This window comes from Octopus bimaculoides, chromosome 5 (assembly GCF_046866305.1).
Source record: "Octopus bimaculoides isolate indiv1 chromosome 5, ASM4686630v1, whole genome shotgun sequence".
Classification (NCBI taxonomy): Eukaryota; Metazoa; Mollusca; class Cephalopoda; order Octopoda; family Octopodidae; genus Octopus; species Octopus bimaculoides.
In genome coordinates this window covers 78,565,472-78,588,880 of record NC_142932.1, presented here as the reverse complement: position 1 = coordinate 78,588,880, position 23,409 = coordinate 78,565,472, and the positions used below count along the sequence as shown (strand labels likewise).

The following is a 23,409-nucleotide window of genomic DNA, read 5'->3' as shown; positions in this document are numbered from 1 at the left end:
CTCTCTTCCCCTCTCGCTCTTTCTCTCTCCCTCTTTCTCTCATCCTTCCCCTCTCTCTCTCTCTTGGTCTCTCTCTCTTTCTCTCTCATATCCTTCCCCTCTCTCTCTCTTGGTCTCTTTCTCTCTCTCTCTCTCTCTCTCTCTCTCTCTCTCTCTCTCTCTCTCTCTCTCTCTCTCTCTCTCTCTCTCTCTCTCTCTCTCTCTCAGACAAATGGTCAGTTCCGAAACGTCAGAAGCATCAGATTCTTTTAGTTCCCATGACAAAGGAATTCATGTAAGCTATTTCTTTCTTTCTTTTCTCTCCTTCTCTCTTCTTTCTCTCTCTCTCTCTCTCTCACACACACACACACACAGTGATACAGACCCATACACGCACACTCAAGCATACACACACACACAAATAGATATATATGCGTGTGTATGAGTGTGTGCGTGTATATCTATCTATCTATATATATATATATATATATATATATATATATATATATATATATATATATATATATATATATATATATATATATATATATATATATATATATATATATATATATATATATATATATATATATATATATATATATATATATATATATATATACATATACATGTATACATACACCCACTCATAATGTATGTATGACAAGCAGAGGCGCGTACAAACACATATATCATTAGACTTTGAATAAGTTTTCAGAATATATATATATATATATATATATATATATATACACATACATATACATGTATATACATACATACACACACATACGCACACATACGCGCACATACACACACACATACACACACGTCCATATATACATGTATGCATACACACATAAATTAAATTCATTTTGTGCTCGCAGTGTGTATAAATACAATATTCTTGTTGTTATGTGGGGGTGGGGGTCTTTACTTGTCATTGCTGTTTTTTAGCCTTTGTTTTTTTGTGTGTGTTTGGTATGTGTGTGTGTGTGTGTGTGTGTGTGTGTGTGTGTGTGTGTGTGTGTGTGTGTGTGTGTGTGTGTTTTATCCTTATCTCGTTTGTTGTCAGTGATTTCTGAGAGGCGCAATGACTGAATCGATAAAGTATCTGTCTTTTCGTCTGTGTGTCGTGTGTCATTATATTTTATTGCGTTGCTAGCAATGGCAAGACACTTAATCGTACTTGCTTAAGGATTCATGTCTAATAAAGAATTTATTATTCATATTCGATGAATATTTATGCTGTCACTCTCCATCTCCATTTATGAAAGTTTTGTACGTACACTAACATTCATACAGACTCAAAGATACATACGTATCTACACGAGAGCACACAAGTGCGTGTACATTTATTCGATTAAAATTCACGATGCAATTTTTTTTTTCTGGATAGGGGGAATAGAAAATGTCTGTGTATATACATATATACACATGCATACATACATACATACATACATACATACATACATACATACATACATACATACATGCATGCATTATGTGCGGGTGTATAAATATATATATATATATATATATGCAAATATTTATATACTTATATATGCATATATATATATATATATATATATATATATATATATATGCATATATTTATATTATTATATATATATATGAATGTATGTATACACACACACACACACACACACACACACACGTATATAAGTATATCTGCATGTGCGTTTGTGTACTCGTGGATGCAAAGGTGTAACGAAGTTCGAAAGTTAGGGAGAGCGAGCACATAAAAAAGGCGCCGTGACACTTACCAAACAATTTTAACTCATTTCTCTCATACGCGAAATATTTCATTAGTTATAATATACATATTTGTATTCTACGTTCATTAATTTCAGGTAAAGTCGATGAAACTCTACGGGATCGTTCAGTGTCGAGAGATTATGATATCAGGGTTTACCTTGGTTCTTCAGATGTCAGCAGTTAGCAACAGGAGATTGAGCACACAGTTCAAAAGCACGAGAGGTTGGTCAAATAAAGTCATAACTCCAGAAAGCTTTTCCAATGCTATGCGATTTCCCACCCGCCAAAAAAAGACATTCGACTTTTATCGCACAAGTGAAAACAATTTGTCGCTCCCCTCCCACTGCATGTGTTTGTTCGCGCTTATTTGGACTAATGTTTCGAACGTCCATTTAACTATTTTTATGTTGACCAGCTCATAATCTCTCACACAACATTTTCACGTCTTTTAAGTATTGTGGACGTCATCGAAAACTTAACCACCTGTGAGGATAAATTGAAGTGTTACCGTATTAGTAAACGTACGAATGATGATTGGAATAACATTCGTAAATGAAAACGAATTCCGTATTTCTTTTGTTTGTCTTTGGGTCAGATACGATCGAACAAATCTCTGGTCAAAAACTTTCCAATCGTCACCATCCTGCCCATACTGTATTTTTAAAACGCTAGTGTATGACTTGGAGTGAATTCGGCAGCTATTTGTAGGAAGTCGAGCAACGATATTGAAGCTCCTTCTTGACTTGTATCGATGTGGCAACGAGTGGCGTTAAAGTTGAGAAATATAGTGTGTATCGTGTAGTTCAATTTATTTATCATTTGTCATTAAGTCAGGTCAGATATGGGGGCATGCGCCGTTGCAGCGCGTCACTGCATCCACCATTTGTCGTTTTTTGCTACGGTCGTCTCGGGCAACCCTCCAATTAGTATCCCAATCAGGTCCAATCTCTGCGAGATACCTACTCATCCACCATGACCATGTAGCATGTGACCAACCAATACGAGCCGTCATCCCAACCGGATCCTCAGAGAAGAGAACACATCGTTGATGGATACAAAATCGAAGCAATGGTAACTCATATTCTTGTGAAGCATTCTAGTACCAAAGAAGTTTAGATGGCTCTTAAGGGCCCTGGACAGTGTCCAAGCCTCGCAACTTTAGAACAAGACAGAGAGGATCAGAGACCCGAATATCTGAGCCGTAATCTTCCTGCACAGAGATCGGCAACGCCAAACACTCCTGTCTAGTGAGTCCACAACTGCAACAGCACGTCTAAGTCTTTTTAAGACTTCTAACTCGGAGTTAATGTTGCTATGGATCACACAGCCGAGATAAATGAAGTGGTCAATAACTTCGACATTTTCACTCGCAAAAAAAAAACGGACGAGATGGAGTTTCCTAGGAAACTAACAAAAGACTGGATCTTTCTCTTGACCCAAGAAACTCTAATGCCAAGTGGTTTTGCTTCCTCAATTAGTAAAAGGAGAGCACTCCTTAAGATATCCAGCGGCTCAGTAAGAATAACCGCATCAGCAACAAAATCCAGATCAGTAGTCCTAGTTTGACTAATGATTACACCACTGCTTGATTGACCCACCATCCAACCAAGTATCCAGTCTAAGCAGACATTGAACGGAGTCGGAACCAAGACAAAAACCTAACAGATCCCTGTTCTAATTGAGAAAATGCCAGATGTTGAATCCGCAAACCGAATTGCGCTAACTGTTCCTGTACAAAGGCCATTATCTGTCCTCCTGTGCTCATCGCTGTTCACCGAAGTAAACGTCTTGTGTAAATCGACGTAAGCTGCAAGCAGCTCCAGCCGAAATCTCCGTCTGCATTCTATGAATATTCGGAGAACTAGGATCTTTTCAGTGGTTGACCTCTTTGATGTGAACACTGACTTCTAAGAAGCAAGCTGATGATTTTAAATTCTATTTAGAATAACCTTAGCAAAGATCTTAGTAGACCCTGTAGGTGTTGCAATCGTGGTTACCGTTACCTTTCCAGAAAGAGATTAATTATGTCCGTCTTCCAATCGGGCGATATGGTGCTACTGCTCCAAATTGAGATGAACTGCTACAAGAACAAGACTGCAGCCGGTCCGCCTTTCTTGATAATCTTCCTTTGGATACAACAGACACCAGCTATTTTCTTGCCTTTCAGTTGATTTACTACCGTACGAATCTTGCCTACGGACGGTGAATCACAGCTGACTGGCTGGTCGGTCACCAGTGCTAAAAACCTTGTTTTTCAGAACAAAGCGAGGTCCACCTAATGCAACTTTTCAAAATACGATGCCCAGCAATCTACCATATTGGAATCCTCCGTCAGGAGCGCTCCATCAGTGTCTAAGGCTTTGCCACCTAAGCATAGCGATTCTTCTTGAAGCAGTACGTGAGTCAGAAATGTGAAGCCGACTCTCGACCGCTTCATAGATCCTCAACCCTGCTTTTCTTTGTCAGATCTCAGTTCTATGATTACTCCACGTCTCAATCCCCGAATCAAATTACCAGGGGTTCCATATAGCCTCGCCCTGCGGTTGCACTCCACAAATGCGAAGGTCTCCCTGGAAAGGAAGTTGTTTCCTGACCCATTTCTAGAATCTGATACGTCCCCTAGCAGTCAACAGCAGTACGTCCTTGTAAGTTTCCATATTCCCACAGGTACTGTCAAAGAACCAGCCCCATGAAGCACAGCACAAAACTGCTGCAAATAAGTCCTGGTCACACTGTTCTCTTTGAATCTCCCGATATCCAATCTGGGACTGGCTGCCTTCAGCCTCTTAGACTTCAGTTGCAATTACAGCTCAGTTACAAGCCTGTAGCCAGTACCAATAAGCTAGCACTCCGAAAAGCCTAACAGTTCTGTAGGACTCTCCAACGGTCATCCACAAGTACATGGTCGATCAGTATTGGAATACCAAGTCCGGTGATGCAGCTTAGGACGTTGGTACTAGGATCTAGCAATGCAAAGTCCGCGGCTTTTGGCAAAGTCCATGAGCATGACACCCCAAAAGAACGGACAACGCTCTCATATGCCGTTCTGCAAAACCCAAAAGATGTGCTAAAATCTCTCATGAACAAGGACGGGTGTCTCTGTTGGGGATACTATCATGACAAAGCACAGCTGGGCGTAAGATGCTTCCCTCACTGCCCCGTCAACCACAACAAAGAGAGCATACACTGCAACCAAGAAAGTAACACCCAGAGAATGTCGAATCCTCAGTTACATAATATGCTCATTGACAAGTGTTATATCTGATACCATTGGAACCAGCCAGTCGGCCATTACAACTGCTATCCCAACGGCATGCCAGACCAGCATTAGATGTAACCACTAGTTGAAATTTAGCTTCTCCATAACCGACGCACCTCCGATGGGGCTACCAAAGCGACTCGCAAAGACGTTAGGAGCAGATGGGAGAATATTTTAGGTCCCCACCCGAACAAGCCTCCTCAGATTTAACCGAGATTCCCTGCTCCTGGCCGATGACACCTTTGCACCACTCAAGCGACAACCCTTCGACCCAACCCGTCCTCTTGGATTTTCCTCATTTGGCAAAGCGGAGAACTGGCGGATTTGCCCCAACCGTTTCATACGACGTATCTTATAGGCAATCGAGATACTTCCTCGAAAGAGAGAATTTGATGTTTGGTTGGTCGTTGCTGGTGAGGGCTTTACAAGGATAGAATGCAAATCTTACCTCGACTTCTTTTAGTCGATTTTTACGACACGCAGAGGAAACATTAGGTCTATTCTTTTGCAAGCCGGTCTCCACATAATCATTCGATTGATCTTTATTAATTATTATACATATTCAAATGTTATTTGTTGCTTTTATGCTAATTTGTTTCGGTGGAGGCGCAATGGCCCAGTGGTTAGGGCAGCGGACTCGCGGTCATAGGATCGCGGTTTCGATTCCCAGACCGGGCGTTGTGAGTGTTTATTGAGCAAAAACACCTAAAGCTCCACGAGGCTCCGGCAAGGGATGGTGGCGAACCCTGCTGTACTCTTTCACCACAACCTTCTCTCACTCTTACTGCCTGTTTCTGTTGTGCCTGTAATTCAAAGGGTCAGCCTTGTCACACTGTGTCACGCTGAATATCCCCGAGAACTACGTTAAGGGTACACGTGTCTGTGGAGTGCTCAGCCACTTGCACGTTAATTTCACGAGCAGGCTGTTCCGTTGATCGGATCAACTGGAACCCTCGACGTCGTAAGCGACGTAGTGCCAACAACAGCTAATTTGTTTCATTAAAGTGATTGGAATACTAACATGCTAATTATTTGTATATGATGGTGAGAATTCTGATTTCTTTAAAGTCGCTTTGAATATGGAGTTTACTTGTTTAGATTCAGGTCAAGCTGATCGAGCAGGTCTATGATCAAAGGAATTTCAGTCGTAACAGCCCAGTCCCTTTCTGTGTATCTACAAATAAATTATCCTATGTTTCCTTCCTTTTCCTGGGCAATAAGGTGTGATGCATGTGTGATTTTAGCAGCTATTTCTAGCAGACTGAGAGATCACGCAGAGGTGCCCTTGTTTGTTTGAAGTGGTTTTGGAGGGGTTTTTTTTTAATTTCTTCTCATATTTATGGTAATAAAAAGTGAATTAGATAATGTCTTTTCCTCCTTTATAATAAAGTATTTGATGCTCCTATATTAAACGTTAACCCTAACTAAACTGTGCTGATAACGTATATAAGAAACTAATCTTAGTGGTGTCTGTTTGTTTGTTGTTTTTTTTGTTTTTTTTTATATGCTATACACTTTAGTTTAATGGAAATCACTGAAAGACCAACATAAAGACTCTTCCACCAAGCGAATCGCTAGGCATTCAATAATCTCAAGGCTTATGAGCTAATTGATTTCTTTGAATATTTATCATGGATAACTATATTACTTGTGTTGTTTTTGTTGATGTTGTTGTTGTTGTTGTTGTTGCTGTTGTTCTTCTTCTCCTTCTCCGTCTCCTTCTTCTCCTTCTCCTTCTTCTCCTTCTTCTTCTCCTTCTGCTTCTTCTTCTGTCGGGCATGATCAAGCAAACCCAAATGAAAGCCACTGCGACCGTAACTACCCCTGTTCTGGTATGGCATACTCAGTATCACATTTTCCACTGTATCCTTTTCTTTTCTGTTTTTTTTTTTATCTTGGACAATTGCGTGATTTGAAGATCTGGCTGTTTTTTTTTTTTGTTTTTTTTTGTAGAGGTTTCTTTGGTTTTCATGGAGCTGATATGAACTTCATGAAAATATTACGTTATAGGGAACAGCTTTAGTTTTATCAACTTTTATATAGTGTTCATGCTCGAAGTAGTTTTTGTCTAGGCCCTACATTTTCGTTTGATGTGTTTATTACTGAAATTGACTTGAAAACAAAGTTATAGAAATGTTATAATTGAAATGATAACAGGAAATAAAGTTGGCGACTCTCTATCTTGTAAATCTTTCACAAAACTCAAATACATGAGATTGTTGACCGTGTGTACCAGATTCATCATTAATTGACGGAAAGAACTCAAGTAGAATAGTACGCCAGATGAGTGACACAGAATTTTAGTGTGAACAAAAGAAAATTAATAGACACCTATTAAACTCTTCGAAAGGCGAATGAGACCTCAAGAATAGATGGTCATTTTATATAAGGACCAAAGACACATTCATCAACCTCTATGACATATATGATGCATAAAAGTACCAGACTTGTCAATGTACACTCTTAGAAAAACAAAAACACAAGGAAACAAATAGCTACACATTGTCTACAAAAGAAGTAGCAAACGTCCAATAAGTGAACCAACGAAAAAGACCTCTCCATTGCTGTCACCTGCAAGAAATAGTGGCCAGATCATCTACAAATCACTTCATACTGTTTTAAAAGGAAGAATCATTGAAAAATATTGCCTGAAAAAGAAACGAAAACAAAAATCAGAATTCAATCTATTTGATCAATGCTGATCTGCGGCTAAACAACAACATTAGACAAAAAAAAAATAAACATGTAATAAATTTAATATAAAGAGAAATACTAACAAAAAGTAGCGAACTGGAAAATAAAAATCTTCGAAGTTTTACATATGGACAACAAAGGAGCCTCGATACATTGTGAATAGAATTAGCAGTCAAATTTTCGAAATTCATCTTTAAAATGGGAAATATATTGTATAAAAAATACTGTTAAACACGGCAATATGTTCGGCAGACTGAAGGTAAATGATGCCATTTGTTGATGATTACCAATGCCTCCACGCCCAATACTTACCTAAGAAATATCCAGTTTCAACAAATGCTATCGAAGCTACATTTGTTACAAAGTTGGAGCAAACACAGTATGGACATTTAAAAGAAATATTTTCAGATAGACATAATCGAGTAGATGGATACCAACACAAGCAATATTTCAAATATTTTTGTAATGACTATCGTAGAAAATTTGCTTAAATATAAATTCGAAGAAGTTACCAGAAGAATACTGAAGGCGATGTAACACATGGAATGTATTAATTAACAGGGAATAATAGCTGTACATGATTCTAAAAACAAAAGATAATTCTACGTAGAGAAACGTATCTATTAAAGAATCTTTTGAAATAAAACAGTAATCGCAGGAGAAGTATGGAAAGCTACATATGTAGCCTCAGTCATAACAGTTGCAGCAGCAACACCAATCGTAAGTGTTTCCGACATAGACATGAGGTCCTAACTTTTGGGTAGCTTATTGAAAAACAAAGTTGGCATCGCCAGGATTTGAATCAGAACACAAAAATTCGAAACAAATGCCGCAAGGCATTTTTCTCGACACCAAGTGTGGCAATTTAACACCCTTAATAACTGCTTCTAATTTAAGCTCAAGACCCGTGATTCCCAACGTGGAATTATTACCATGTCCCACCGGTGGAGCATGGTAATATTTTGGTGAGGTATGCGTAGAGTTATGTTGAATTTATTATACCTTTTGTGCACAGGTCGTTTTCATCTTTTTCATAAGATCTGATGTCACTAAAGAGGGAATAGATTATTTCCTTCGATTTAGTGGTATGTGAAAACATGTAGGTAATTACAAACGCGTACGTACGTACGTGTGTGTGTGTGTGTGTGTGTGTGTGTGTGTGTGTGTGTGTGTGTGTGTGTGTGTGCTTGTGTGCATGCGTATATGTAATATAGAACTGGTCAGTACTGAAAGCAATGCCATCTTAATTCCCTATGGAGAAATAAACTAGAGACAGACTTATGTGTGCGGGTGTGTCTAAAAGTATTGACTCTTTTATCTTTTGCGACAAACATCTGGTTACACAAGAAAAAATGTGGTGCTGCAGTGTTGATGGGGCAATAAATGGCGTTGGGGATGAAGGATGAAAAAATTGATTGGTGTGGAATAGGTTGAAATGGAGTGGAAGTAAGGGGTAGCGTCAGTGAAGGAAAAGAAAGAGGCAGAGAGAGAGAGAGATCTATAGAGAGAGAGATCTATAGAGAGAGGTAACGCACATGCACACACACGTACATATATGAACAGAGATGAAAATTAACAGGTCATTTTATTCCCACAGTCAGTTTGCGAATTCAGCGAAAGGTAAGAAAAAACTTCCATCGTTGATACAAAGGCTTTTGCAGCTGAGAAGACTCACGGAATATTTTTTGTTTCTTTTTGAGCATATTTTCCGAAAATGTATACTGAAATCTTTTTGAAGAAATTGTTGAAAAAATTTGCTTGAACTGAAATCTCTTCGTGTTTGATCCAAAAATACATAAAATAAGTGATGCAAGAAAAAAAGTCCATCAATATTCAGAGGAATATTTAAAATTTGGATTTATACCCACTATCCGCAATAAACTGTCACCAAGTTATGGGCGAAAAACTCGGATCTTGTAAATTTTCCAAAGTCTTCTCCCCACTCCCTCGGAAAATATTTTCCCATAAATTTCTTTATAATCGTAATCTATGCCGGTTGAAAGGTATTTGTATAAAATTTCATTTAAAAAAAAAACATTTTCCTAAAAGTTATGAGGGAAAAACTCGGATCTTGTGAATTTTCCGGTCTTCTCGCCACCCACCCCCGTTGCTCTCCACGCATTTTTTTTTACATCCGTTGCACTATTTTTTTTTATTTTGTTTCCGGGTAATATTGTAAACATTAAACAAATTTTGAATAGCAAAAATTAAATATCAAGGAGGCATCAGGATTTTAGAAATGATTCGGTGGGGCATGGCCAAAAATCGGTTGGAAACCACTGCTCAAGACCATGCGTTTTGATGGGAGGAATTTAGTCGATTACATTGACTCAGTATTTAACTGCGACTTTATTTAATCGACTCCGGAATTATAAAAGGTAATATAGACAACCGTCAGATTTAAACTAAGAATAAAATGAGCCGGAAGATATACCACAAAGCATTCTAACGATTCTCCCTCTCCACAATAATCATAATTCTTTCTAATTTTGGCATGAAGTCAGCAATTTTGAATGGAAGGAGCAAGTCGATTACATCAACCCCAGTACTTGACTGGCACTTATTTATCGACCCCGTAAAGACGAAAAGTAAAGGCGACTTCCACAGGAGGTTAAACTCAGAAAGTAAAGAGCTGGAAGAAATGCCATTTAGTGTTAAATCCGCTGTAATAATTATAAATGTTTCTAGGGCGGTGAAAGGGAAGGATCGATAGCACGCCGGCAAAAACGCTTAGCAGCAATTTCCTTCGTCTTTACGTTCTCAGTTCAAATTCCGCCGAGGTCGACTTTGCCTTTCGTCCTTTCAGGGTCGATAAAATAAGTACCACTTGAGCACTGGGGTTCGAAACAATCAAGTTACCCCTTGCTCCGAACTTACTAGCCTTAAGCCAAAATTTGAATCTAATAATTATAATTGTTTCTGACATAGGCTTGAAATTCGTGGATGTGGGTTAGTCGATTAAATTGATTCAGTGTATGACTAGTTCTTTATTTTATTGACTCCTATAGTTTTTTGGGCTTTTTTAAGCTGTTAGTTAATTGTCAATCACCGTGTTCTTTGATATAGGCACCAAGCCACAAACTTTGACAACACTATATAATGTAAAGGAGGCGCAATGGCCCAGTGGTTAGGGAAACATACTCGCGGTCGGAGAATCGCGGTTTCGATTCCCAGACCGGGCGTTGTGTGTGTTTATTGAGCGAAAACACCTAAAGCTCCACGAAGCTCCTGCCGGGGGTGGTGGCAAAAACCCTGTTGTACTCTTTCGCCCCAACTTTCTTTCACTCCTTCATCCTGTTTCTTGAGTAACGCTGCGATAGACTGGCGTCCCGTCAAGCTGGGGGGAACACATACCCCATAGAAACCGGGAAGCCGGGCCCATGAGCCTGGCTAGACTTTAAAAGGGCGCATAATAAAAATGTAATGTAGAGGGTGTTCGGGTTAAAGTTGACGATTTTTATGTCTCCTTTTTTTTTTTTCAAGAACAGCTGGAGAGCATAAATATTAAAGCTGTCATGGAGGACTGGAAACCATCTGAATATTGAAAAATAGTTGCTATGATGATTCGCGTCGGATATCAAAATGCTGACATCATGACTGCCACTCAGTGCTCTGTGAACACGGTAAAGGCTCTAAGATGTGACAAGGACGGCTGCAACTGAGATTAAGAAGCCGTGTCCAGCAGAAAGGGACATAGCAGGCGTTCTGAGTCCGCACGCTGATATTCATTCTCACATCTGCGAATAGGGTCTTACGCTCAACTCAGACGGCTCTGTGAAGCTGCTGGAGACTGAGGTTTGTCTGGCTTGAAAGGGTCGCTGCTGGAAGGCTATGTGTAACAGCAGGATTCGGTGCCTTACCAAACCTCCGGAAAGAGTCAGAAATAGCTGTTGGAGAACTACGGCTTTACCAGCCCCAATTTCTGGTTTCTTAATTCACTATGATTGTAACCCCAAGGAGTATTATAGGTGCGTTGCGGTTGAGAAAAACACCAACCGCTCTGTTTGCAACACCAAGACTGAGCTGGTGGCCAAGGCCAAGAAAGTGCTCAAAGATCTTCCCAAGAATACAGTGAAGAACGTATGCGCCGGATTCCGGAGTTTTTCTTGAGACCGTAGGGGAAGCTGAGGGCGATTACTTTGAGTAAACTGTTATCACCCAGCGATAATGTAGTTGATATTTTTTTTTTTTAAACACTTTTATTTTTGGAAGGGATATTGTTTTCTTTTCCTTTTATGCATACTGTCAAATTTAGCCCGAACACCTTGGATAATAATGACTTCAGCACTTGACTGCTACTTATTGCATTAACCCCGGTGGTGGTGGTGGTGGTGGTGGTGGTAGTAGTAGTAGTAGTAGTAGTAGTAGTAGTAGAAGTAGCAGCAGCAGCAGCAGCAGCAATAACAACAGCAGCAGTAACAAAATCAATAGCAGCAGCGCCAGCGAAATCAGCCAGTTGTTACATTTGATCGTCGTTATCTTAAACGTCAGCAATGTTTATCAAAATACTAAGGGAAGCCATTATAGAGCCGGCCTATTGTTCCTCCTTCTCTCCCAACTCCAGTTTCACGCTTTCATTTCATTTATTTATTTGTTTATTTATTTATTTATCTATTTATTTATATTCTTGTTTTATTTTTAAAAAAAACAGTTCTGAATAGAACATATCAAGGCAAGGGAAAGCTTGTTATTGTTTTCTTCAAACGTTTCTGTTTGTTTCGATTTGTTTGTTTGTTTGTTTATAGAGGAACACGCGCGTACGCACATACACAATATTGGAGTGAGCTCTTATTCTACCCATGTTACACCCGGAAGTTCTGTCCTGTTAGATAACGAAAGACTAACACCACCATTTTGTTGGCACACTCCAAAACTTTATTGTGGATATTAGCGGAGTGAGACCTAAAGAATCGAGCTGCAACGTGACAGGGAATGCTTTCATGGTTGTGACATAAACAAGGCAGGGTAAGGGTTGTCATTTGCTCTTGGACGTAATGAGCATTTTGTATGTAGGTATTCAATGTATGTTTGTGCTACGCTTATGTGTGTGAAGAGGAGGAGGAGGAAAATGTATGTATGGGTGTGTATCAGTTCGCGCGTGTTTATGCGATATTTCGTACAGAAACTTTTAATATATGTTTATGCTACAGTCATGTGAGTCAGTGCATGTGTGTGTAAGAATGAGAGCGAATAAAGTGTGTATAGCACTACGTCATTTTATGTGTCTATGTAAATATCTACTTGAGCTGCATACATAGACAGAAGTAGTTGTGTCTGTGTACAAGGTCTGATCAATAAGTATCCGGACTGTTGCCATAGTAACTAAGCTTAAGCACGCAGAGTGAAACCGCTGAGCATTGATTGACCTTGAACTCTGTTGTGCATGCCCACTAAGTTTTAACGTTCTAGCTCACTTCCGTTGTTTGCAGTAACGCTTGGAAGGAAGGTGTGTAGTGTGTGATCGTCACATTGACCATGACAGAGGAAGTTGTCATGGCGATATCTGCTCAGAGGTCTGCGCAAAGTTGCAGAAAGTGTATGGAGAGGAGTGTATCAGCCACACACATGTGTATGAGTGGTTCAGATGTTTCCAAGATGGCCGAAAAAGTGTCGATATTGACGAAGTTCTGGGAGCCCTGCAACCAGGAGAAGTGAGAAAAACATCACAGATGTGCATGCAGCTGGGAGAGGAAATCATTGAATCACCACCTGTGAGTTATCAGAGGATATGCAGATTAGTTACAGTTCAGTTTAGTCCATTATCATTGAAGATTTGGGCATGAGATGCGTGTCTGCCAAGTTTGTATCAAAATCCATTTCAGCTGACCAAAAAGACACTCGGGTTTCAGTTGCACAACACCTTGATTGTGTCGAGAACGATGAAATTTTTTTTGAAAACTTTGCGTAGACCTCTGAGCAAGTGTCGCCAAGCTTTTGGCAAAATTTGATGCAGATTCTCTGCTCAACTTTCTCTGTCATGGTCAATGCAACGATCACACGCTACGCACCTCATTCCAAGCACCGCTGTAAACAGCGGAAGTGAGCTAGAACGTTAAAACTTAGTGCGCATGCCCAGCAGAATTCAAGGTCAATCTGTGCTCGCGGCTTCACTCTGTTTGCCTTAGCATCGTTACTATGGCAATAGTTCGGATACTTATTGATCAGACCACGTATATGTGCTAATGCTTGTGCATAAGGCAAGTATGTTTTATGTTTGTATGTAATTTTTGTTGTGTGACACCTCTGTCGACGTAAGAACAACTGTGTGCACAACAGCTGATCCAGATATACCATTTTACTGCTTTCAATATGATATATCCACTATTAATATACCACTATTGAAGGCGCGTGGCTTAGTGGTTAGGGCATTCGGCTCACGATCGTAAGGTCGTGAGTTCAATTCCCGGCGACGCGTTGTGTCCTTGAGCAAGACACTTTATTTCACGTTGCTCCAGTTCACTCTGCTGGCAAAAATAAGTAGTACCTGTATTTCGAAGGGCCAGCCTTGTCACACTCTGTGTCACGCTGGGTCTCCCTGAGAACTACGTTAGGGGTACACGTGTCTGCGGATTGCTCAGTCACTTGCACGTTAATTTCACGAGCAAGCTGTTCCGTTGATCGTATCAGCTGGGACCCTCGTCGTCGTAACCGACGGAGTGCTCCTTTTTTTTTTTTTTTTAATATACCACTATTGATCAGCAGATCAATTGATCATAAACCATACGACCATCTGTATCCCCTGAAATGCAATAGTTGTTAGTTAACTACGTGACGACATGATCGACCAGATCATACAATTTTCTTTCTTTTTCTTTTTAGAATAGTGTATTCTGGCCTACATTATTCAGTGTATTCTTTTTAAGATGGCATGGTGTGATTCAAAGATTTTGCAGTTTCTTTTAGCATGTCATGCAATCACATACAGGCTCCTTCATTTGCTCGTACACAAGTGTCGTTATTCTGTTGTGCTGATTAAATGTGTTATCAATAACTTGGCTAACAGTGTTGTATGTTGTCTTGCTTTCTTTTTTTGAACTTGGCTTTCGCTTGATATGAATATTGGGAGTGTTGAACGTAATTTGTGTATCTTACATTTTCGTCTCTTGCATATATTACGTGCGTGTGTGGTGCGCGTGCGTGTGTATGCGTGAGTGTGTGTGTGTGTGTGTGTGTGTGTGTGTGTGCACGCGCACGTATGTGTTTGATTTGTTTATGATGTGAAGTTTATTGGTTTATTGAATTCCAACGGTTGATAAGCAATGAGATATGACCTTTCCTTATTTAAGATACTGCAATGTGATTCGAGGAAGATTTGGTCTCTTTTGGAGTTATTTCTTAAGATAGTGTTTAACATTTTATTTATAAGTGGTTTTTAGAGAGCAGCATCAAAAGTTTTGTTTGTGTCATTGATAAGATGAAGCATATATAGATCTTTCTGTTATTGAAGAAAGACTAAACATTATGCAAGCACGTCACAGTTACTGTGTCTTCCAAAGCTTAACTTTACCTCACACCTCATAATTATTTCTAATTTAAATGTATTGTGACTCCGATATAGTTAACACATAGCGACATCTTTGAGATTCGAAGTTACTAACTCTTCCTATCTTAGGCAGTTTTAAGCAGTAATCCCATGATTAGATCTACCCAATTCATGTAGAGTCTTGGCTCATTGCATTTAGTGCGCTAGTACTTATTTCATTTTTCTCTTAAAATAATGATGACGTAAGGCGGCGAGCTGGCAAAACGTTAGCACGCCGGGCGAAATGCTTAGTGGTATTTCGTCTGTCTTTACGTTCTGAGTTCAAATTCCACCTCTGCTGTCAAAACTGGGATCATTATGAGCTTACTAGTTGACTTGCTTTGCCTAGTCTCTTGTGCTCAGCCCATACAAGTTCATCTATAAGCAAACTGGAATATTTCACAAGTTTCTGTTGCGTTTTTGCCCAGTTAAACACATAGATTAACACATGCATAGCGAACTTCCAAATTGTCTTCACGTCCTGACTGCATTCTGCAAAGTAGTCAGCTATTAAAAGTAGTCTTTAGTAGTATTCAAAGTGCTCTTACAGCTGTCTTCTTCAATCTGGAATAAGTTGGTAGGTCAGCTTATTAGTTGTATAGTAATGATATATTAAAATTACAATAATATAGGATAGTTATAACTGTCTCTCCTAAATAGATCCCAAAACTTCTGGAATGCACCCCGTCACCTAAGAATATATATGATATTGTGCCTGATCTAAAGAAACTAATATTATCCACGTGAAATGATAAAGATTATAACATACCATTTCTACTCCTTTGTGAATCTGTATGATTTTGCTTTCGCAAAATATTTCTTTCGACTAAGCACATTTTAGTGGTGTCGGGGAAGAGAAATGGAAAGTTGTGAGTTAAGATGTTCATTCATAAAAAAATCGTGCCGGGGGTTTAGACATGAAGTGCTTCGAAAGTAATATCGCCATTTTTGTCGTACCTACTCGGCCTTCAAAAAAGAAAAAAGGGAAAGAACAAAGAAATTTTCGTCTTAATATTTCATATTTGAATTAGCTTTGCAGCTTCGGTAATTTTATTCCATTTCGAGGTCATGATTAAATTAGATCTGATACGAAATCAGAATAAGTGCCTCTCGCCAAGCCTGACCGGAAATGCAGTAGTCATTAACGAATGCAAAAGTGTGATTTATTTATTCACATATTTATTTGTTTCTTTCTTTCTTTATGTATTTATCAGCATCAGCATCATTATTTTTATTGTTGTTGTTAAGGTCGACTGTGCCTATCATCCTTCCAGAATCGATAAAATAAGTATCAGTGAAGTCTTGGAGTCGATGTACTCGACTAGTCCTCTCCCCTCAAAATTCAGATTTGGCAGAAAGAATTATTAGAAGTGGACTAAGAGGTAAAACAATTACGAATCATAATTATCCCTTCACACGAATGAGAAAAATTAATATTGAAGGAACAGCTTTAAGGATTTTGAGAAACATATTATAAATAAAAGAGGTCCATGTCTTAAAATATCAAATAATTGTTACACAACTGTGTAGAACCTGCTGTCTAGTTAAATAGGAAAAAAAAACATTCTAAATATGCTAAAATATTTCATTTAAATGATGTGCGTGGGTGGGGGGTTCTTCTAGGAGAATTTGCAAAAGATACTTCTTGCTACAAAACTCAGAATCGAAGACAATTTGGAACGGAAAACAGAATTTCTGTACGTAGTAGCTGAATATCAAATACATATCACAAAATCATCGATTACACCCAAATAAATCGCTAGTCCGTGTTAGCATAATGTAGTGACTCAAACTTTCTAATTACGTCTGTAATGAGGAGAAAAACTTACACTGGATATGTCAGCACCAACTTAGCTACTTCCTTTTTATGCCGAAGGCGTCGCTAGAAAATTTGTCCCATTCATTCTTTTCTAATAAATTCATTTTGTAGAAATGGAAAAAATCTAGTAGAATTATAAACGCTGCTCAAACAGTATATACTCCAATCTCCGATGCTGTTGTTGCTATCGTTGTTGTTGTTGTTGTTGTTGTTGTTGGTGGTGGTGGTGGTGGTTTCGGTATTGCTGTTGTTTAGTCGCACTACTCTGAACACACATGCACGTATATACATACGAGCGTGAATAATGTAGGAATATTTTGTAATCTCTACGCTTCTATATTTCAACTTTTCCCTCTCCTTCTAAAGTTGTTTACAATAAAAACCTTAGCAACAACAACAACAACAACAACGTGAAAGTGATTCTTTATGGTTGTTTGACTTGCTCGAAATAGCAGACAAATTTTCGCAAATCATTCTCACAACCTTATTATAGGACATATTGGATCATTTAGTTCTAGATTTACAAAAAAGACGAGTGATCACGACCGTTGGTCGTACCTGGGAGCAATAACATGAGACACTAGAAGAGAAATAAATTAACTCGTAGCCCTATAACATGAATAAATAATATTTTAGCACTTAAGGCGGCGTGCTGGCAGAGACGTTAGCACGCCGGGCGAAATGCTTAACGGTATTTCGTCTGCCGTTACGTTCTGAGTTCAAATTCCGCCGAGGTCGACTTTGCCTTTCATCCTTTCGGGGCCGATCAAATAAGTACCAGTTACGCAGTGGGGTGGATATAATCGACTTAATCCGTTTGTCTGTCTTTGTTTGTCTCCTCTGTGTGTATCCCCTTGTGGGCAGTAAAGAAATGTTAGCACGCCGGGCGAAATGCTTCGCGGTATTTCGTCAGTCTTTGCGTTCTGAGTTCAAATTCCGACGAGGTTGACTTTGCTTTTTCAGGATCGATAAATTAAGTATCAGTTGCGTACTGGATCGATGTAATCGACTGGCCCCTGCCACAAAAATTTTCTGCCTAGAGTAGAAAAGAATATTTTACCACTTATTCTCCTTCATCTCCTCCTCCTTCTCCAGCTGCTCCTCCTGATCGCCCTCATCATCATCACCTTCGCTTAGTTTTAATTTTCAACAACACACAAAAATCTTTAATCATTAGTGTGATGTAGATGTCACACTCTGAAAGATGAAAATAAAAGTTATTTCTATCAATACTGAAGACTTCAGATGGTATAAACTAATTTTAAAAAAAAAAAAACAGTAGCCAAAACGCCACCTTAAATTTGAACAATGTACTCTTAAATGCACAAAATAAAATGAGAATGATCATGACTGGAGTACCTTTAAGCAATTACAGGTCTGCCTGATCATAGCTGACTTGAGGATAAACAACACCTTTAGACAGAAACTTCTTTTCTGAAAGTATTGCTGAGACAAAGAAATGCAGAAATTACTCGTGTACGTTAACCTGTTCTGCTTGGAATAAAAATTTAGTTTACTTTTCTACTGAAGGGGAGACATCTTTTTTCTATTCCTAATTTTCTAATCTAAGTTCTGAGCCTAAGGAGTTGAGTTTTGAGTTGAATTATTTCTGAAATTCTTTATGGATAACACTGTGGTAGCCAGATGTGGCCATATCATTTGTTTCTTTGCCGAATGCTTTATAATTAGATCTATGGTTTGGTCAATTTAGATACTGAGGTCTTATAATATACCGTATAAGTTCACTCTTTTAATGCACAAAACCTCTTTTTCCTAAATATATGCTGCTAAAATTGGGTGCGTCTAAAATACCTGTGCGCTTTTTATATCATCAAATTTGTTGGGGTTTTCTCCCAGAACCTTTCCAACGACAAGTTGTTTCATTTTAAACTTCATACTTTTGTCTTATCTTATCCATTAAAGATTGGAGCAAACCAGTGCGTTGTCGATTGATTTTTATTAAATAGCAGCCAGATCTCATTCACACTACGCTCTACCTTCTTAAAAAGTGGGTTATACATTAAACAGCGTTAAAAGAAATAGTGTCTGAAAATACAGTGCGTCGAACAAAACTACGTAACAGTGTTCTGTTCCGTTCGGCTACATTTCTTTTATTCAAAGAAGGGAAGATAACCGCAAGAATCAAGGATTCTCATTTTCGCTTCCTTCGTTCAGAGTATCCAGACCATAATATGTTCCTCCCTTTTTCTCTATGTATGTATCACGTTCTGCAAGAGACAAAGTAGGGCAAACACTGTGTTGAGGACGTCTATTGAAGAAGAAACATGTGACACAGCTCACCTCTTCTCTGCAAACAATCAGACTTTCTTTCTTTTAATATAAATTTTGGAGAATTCTTGATTCTTGAGATTATTTCCCCCTCTAATTTGATTGCCATCAAGCAATTGTTCTACCTTTTCTGGCAGCGGAGACAATTTCAGAGAATCATGAATTTTTATCGTCTATGGTATTCTATTTGTCTTAGTGGTTCAAATATATTTCTCGTGTATGTATGTATGTATGTATGTATGTATGTATGTATGTATGTATGTATGGGCGAGTAGAGTGCGCCGAATGTGTATGTATGTTTGTGAGTGAATGAGTGAGTGAGTGAGTGAGTGAGTGAGTGAGTGAGTGAGTGAGTGAGTGAGTGAGTGAGTGAGTGAATGAGTGAGTGAGTGAGTGAGTGAGTGACTGAATGACTGAGTGAGTGAGTGAGTGAGTGAGTGAGTGAGTGACTGAATGAGTGAGTGAGTGAGTGACTGAATGACTGAGTGAGTGAGTGAGTGAGTGAGCGGGGTTTGCTATGACAGTATGCATATATATCTTTGTGTAGAGACATCCCAATTTTGTGGAGAAATAAATAACTTCAGATAGGTATAAATCTATACTATAGCTGCATACACATATGCATGTATAGTATAGATGAATATTGATGATATATAGTATAGGTTCATATTGATGGTATATAGTATAGGTCCATGTTGATAGTATATATCTTAAGTTCATAAGTTTATGTCAGCCATCGCGGCCAACACCACACTGAAACACATAGAAACGTGCGCGTGCACATTCACACACACACAAACACAAACAAGTACACACGCGCGCATCCTTAAAGAAAGAAAACAGAGTAATCTCTAAACTTTGGGAAAGTTTTCATATAGTGTGTATTTTGTGCGAAAGCGCTTTCGTTGAAAAGTTGGTCGAAAGCGCTTACTCTTTTACTTGTTTCAGTCGTTTGACTGCGGCCATGCTGGAGCACCACCTTTAGTCGAGCAAATCGACCCCAGGACATATTCTTTGTAAGCCTAGTATCTATTCTATCGGTCTCTTTTTGCCGAACCGCTAAGTTACGGGGACCTAAACACACCAGCATCGGTTACACACACATACATATATACGACGGGCTTCTTTCAGTTTACGTCTACCAAATCCACTCACAAGGCTTTGGTCGGCTCGAGGCTATAGTAGAAGACACTTGCCCAAGATGCCACGCAGTGGGACAAAATACACACTATGCAAAATTTTCTCCAAAGATCGCTGACATTCTGTTCTCTAAATAATTTTTTTGAATAAGTTTCATAGCAACAATCTTTCTTTGAATATTGTGACAGGAGTAGCTGTGTGGTAAGTAGCTTGCTTACCAACCACATGGTTCCGGGTTCAGTCACACTGCGTGGCACCTTGGGCATGTGTCTACTATAGCCTCGGGCCGCCCAAAGCCTTGAGAGTGGATTTGGGAGACGGAAAACAGAAAAGAAGCCCGTCGTATATATATATATATATATAAATATATATATATATATATAAATATATATATATATATGTGTGTGTGTGTGTGTGTGTGTGTGTGTGTGTGCATGTGTGTGTATCTGTTTGTGTGTCTGTGTTTGTCCCCCAACATCGCTTGACAACCAATGGTGGTGTGTTTACGCCCCCGTAACTTAGCGGTTCGGCTAAAGAGACCGATAGAATTAAGTACTAGGCTTCCAAAGAATAAGTCCTGGGGTCGATTTGCTCGACTAAAGGCGGTGCTCCAGCATGGCCGCAGTCAAATGACTGAAACAAGTAAAAGAGTGAATATCAAGTATTTTTTTACAAAACCTTTAAATACATACGAACATACATACATACATACATACATACATACATACATACATACATACATATGAAAGTTGTTTTATTTTTACACTCAGGGAGTTTCTTTGAATATGTTTCTACATGTCTGAGGCCCTATGTGTGCATGTGTTTTTCTAAATTCCTAGGTGCATACAGTTATATGTACGTTTATATGCACATATTTATGTATATATGCATCTGTTTATGCATGTCTTTATATATGTATTTATGCATGAATGCATTTATGCATATATGTATATATATATATTTGTATGCATGTATGTATGTAGGTATGTATGAAAGCATGCATTAATATCTGTGTGTGTGTGTGTGCGTGTGTGCATTTATATATGAATATTTGTATTTATGTATTTATGCATGTATGCATATAAATGTCTACATATGACAATGTATATGCGTATATATCAGCTGATATACGTGTACACTTGTATGCATGTCTACGAATGTATGTATGCATGTATGTATGTATGTATGTATGTATGTATGCATGCGTATACTGTATGTGCATTTGAAGACTCTTATCTAGGTACTGCCCACTGATTACCTTATTAATCCTACCACTTCTATAGCACCTCCACCATTACCACCACCGCCCCTTCACCACTACAACAGCATCACCATCATCAGCAACATCGTTATCGTTGTCAATGCTGTTATCCTTGTCATCTTAGCTAAATAGCCCGTTGTGGAAGAGGGTCGGCTTTCCAAGAGAAATACAAGCTACAATGTGAATGTGGAAATGAAGTTGCTTGTTATAAGTGACGGCTATGTATGGTCGGAACATTTGCAGTGTATCTGAAAGAGAAAAAAAAGATGGGGGTAGGAACATAGAAAGAGAAAGAGAGAGAGAGTGAAACAACAACAACAATTATAATTATAATAATGAAAAATGAAAAATATAAATTACTAGTTCCAGTCAAGATGACTTGTCACCAGGAGATGAGAACGATTTAGAAAACTGGGATCGATCACCAAATCTCCCCTCTATCTTCTTTCAGTCATTCCCTCTCTCCCTCTCTTTTCCCTCTTTCTATCCCTCTCTCTCTCTCTCTCTCTCTCTCTCTCTCTCTCTCTCTCTCTCTCTCTCTCTCTCTCTACCTCTGTCCGTCTGTCTCAGTCTGTCTGTCTGTTTCTCGCACACCCAAACACACGTTCTATGAATGTATCTTACTTTTTTATAGTCTCTCTTATTCTGTTATCTCTCTCTCTCTCTCTCTCTCCCTCTCTCTCTCTCTCTCTCTCTCTCTCTCTCTCTCTCTCTCTCTCTCTCTCGTTCTCTCTTATATGTCAGTCAAGAAAATTACCTCTATTTTCATTGGACAGTAAAACAATAGACAAGGCGGGGTTTTAATCTTCCCAGATTGAGGACAAATCCATTTTATATTATTTTTCTTTTCTTTTTTCTTATTTTCCCTTCAGATTTTCTCTTGTCATCCCCCACCCCCTTCTTGTCTCCCTTCCAATAATGCTTTTATTTTTTGCCCTTTTTCCTTCCTTGGGGTAAAAGAAATGCAAGACAGAAAGACCTATTACAATTTTTTTTCTTCCTACTTTAGAATTTTTACTTTTTTGTCTTTTCATTTCTTTTTTTATTTTGTTAATCTAGTTTCGTTTAATATTTCATGTTTTTTTAACATCTTTGTTTTTTTATATTTACCGTAAAATTATTTATATATATTTTTCCAAATTTTTTATACACATTTTTTGTAGTTATTTTTTTATTTCAACTATTTCTTTATTTTCTCTCATTTTTATGAGAAAATTTCAATATTTTCGATTGCTTTTATCAGTTACAATCTTAATTTAAATCTCTTGCTTCTACTGTTTATACGTAAAAGTCAGTCCTCTTTCACCGTCTTTCTCTCTCACTCTTTGTATCCCTCCCTGCATCTCTCTCTCTCATTTTCATTGTACCTCTCTCTTCCTTTCTTTTTACTTCCTTCTCGGCCTCTTGCAATCTGACCACGGTGTTAGTGACGACGGCTGACAACAATCCGGACACTCCATTACCACTGGCCCTCATACTCGTATATCCTAACACCACCACCACTACCACCGCCATCACATCACCGCCATGACAAACACTGCACCACATTAACAACACCAATACCAATATCACCACCGACATCATTGTCTACTAATTCTAATTTTGGTATCAGACATATCCATCTGTGGAGAAAAATGAAATGAAATGTATATAACAATTCCATTAAA

The 23,409-nt window shown here is 38.6% G+C and overlaps 1 long non-coding RNA gene across 1 annotated transcript in view; it reads left to right on the top strand.

The window, feature by feature from the left end:
• The window catches only part of LOC149135605 (uncharacterized), a 29,086-nt gene extending 22,704 nt beyond the window's left edge, over nucleotides 1-6,382 (top strand). Inside the window, exon 2 of the long non-coding RNA XR_016241921.1 lies at nucleotides 1,854-6,382. This is a non-coding gene — a long non-coding RNA (uncharacterized LOC149135605). The remainder of the gene's footprint in view (nucleotides 1-1,853) is intronic.
• Nucleotides 6,383-23,409: the final 17,027 nt, after the last annotated feature.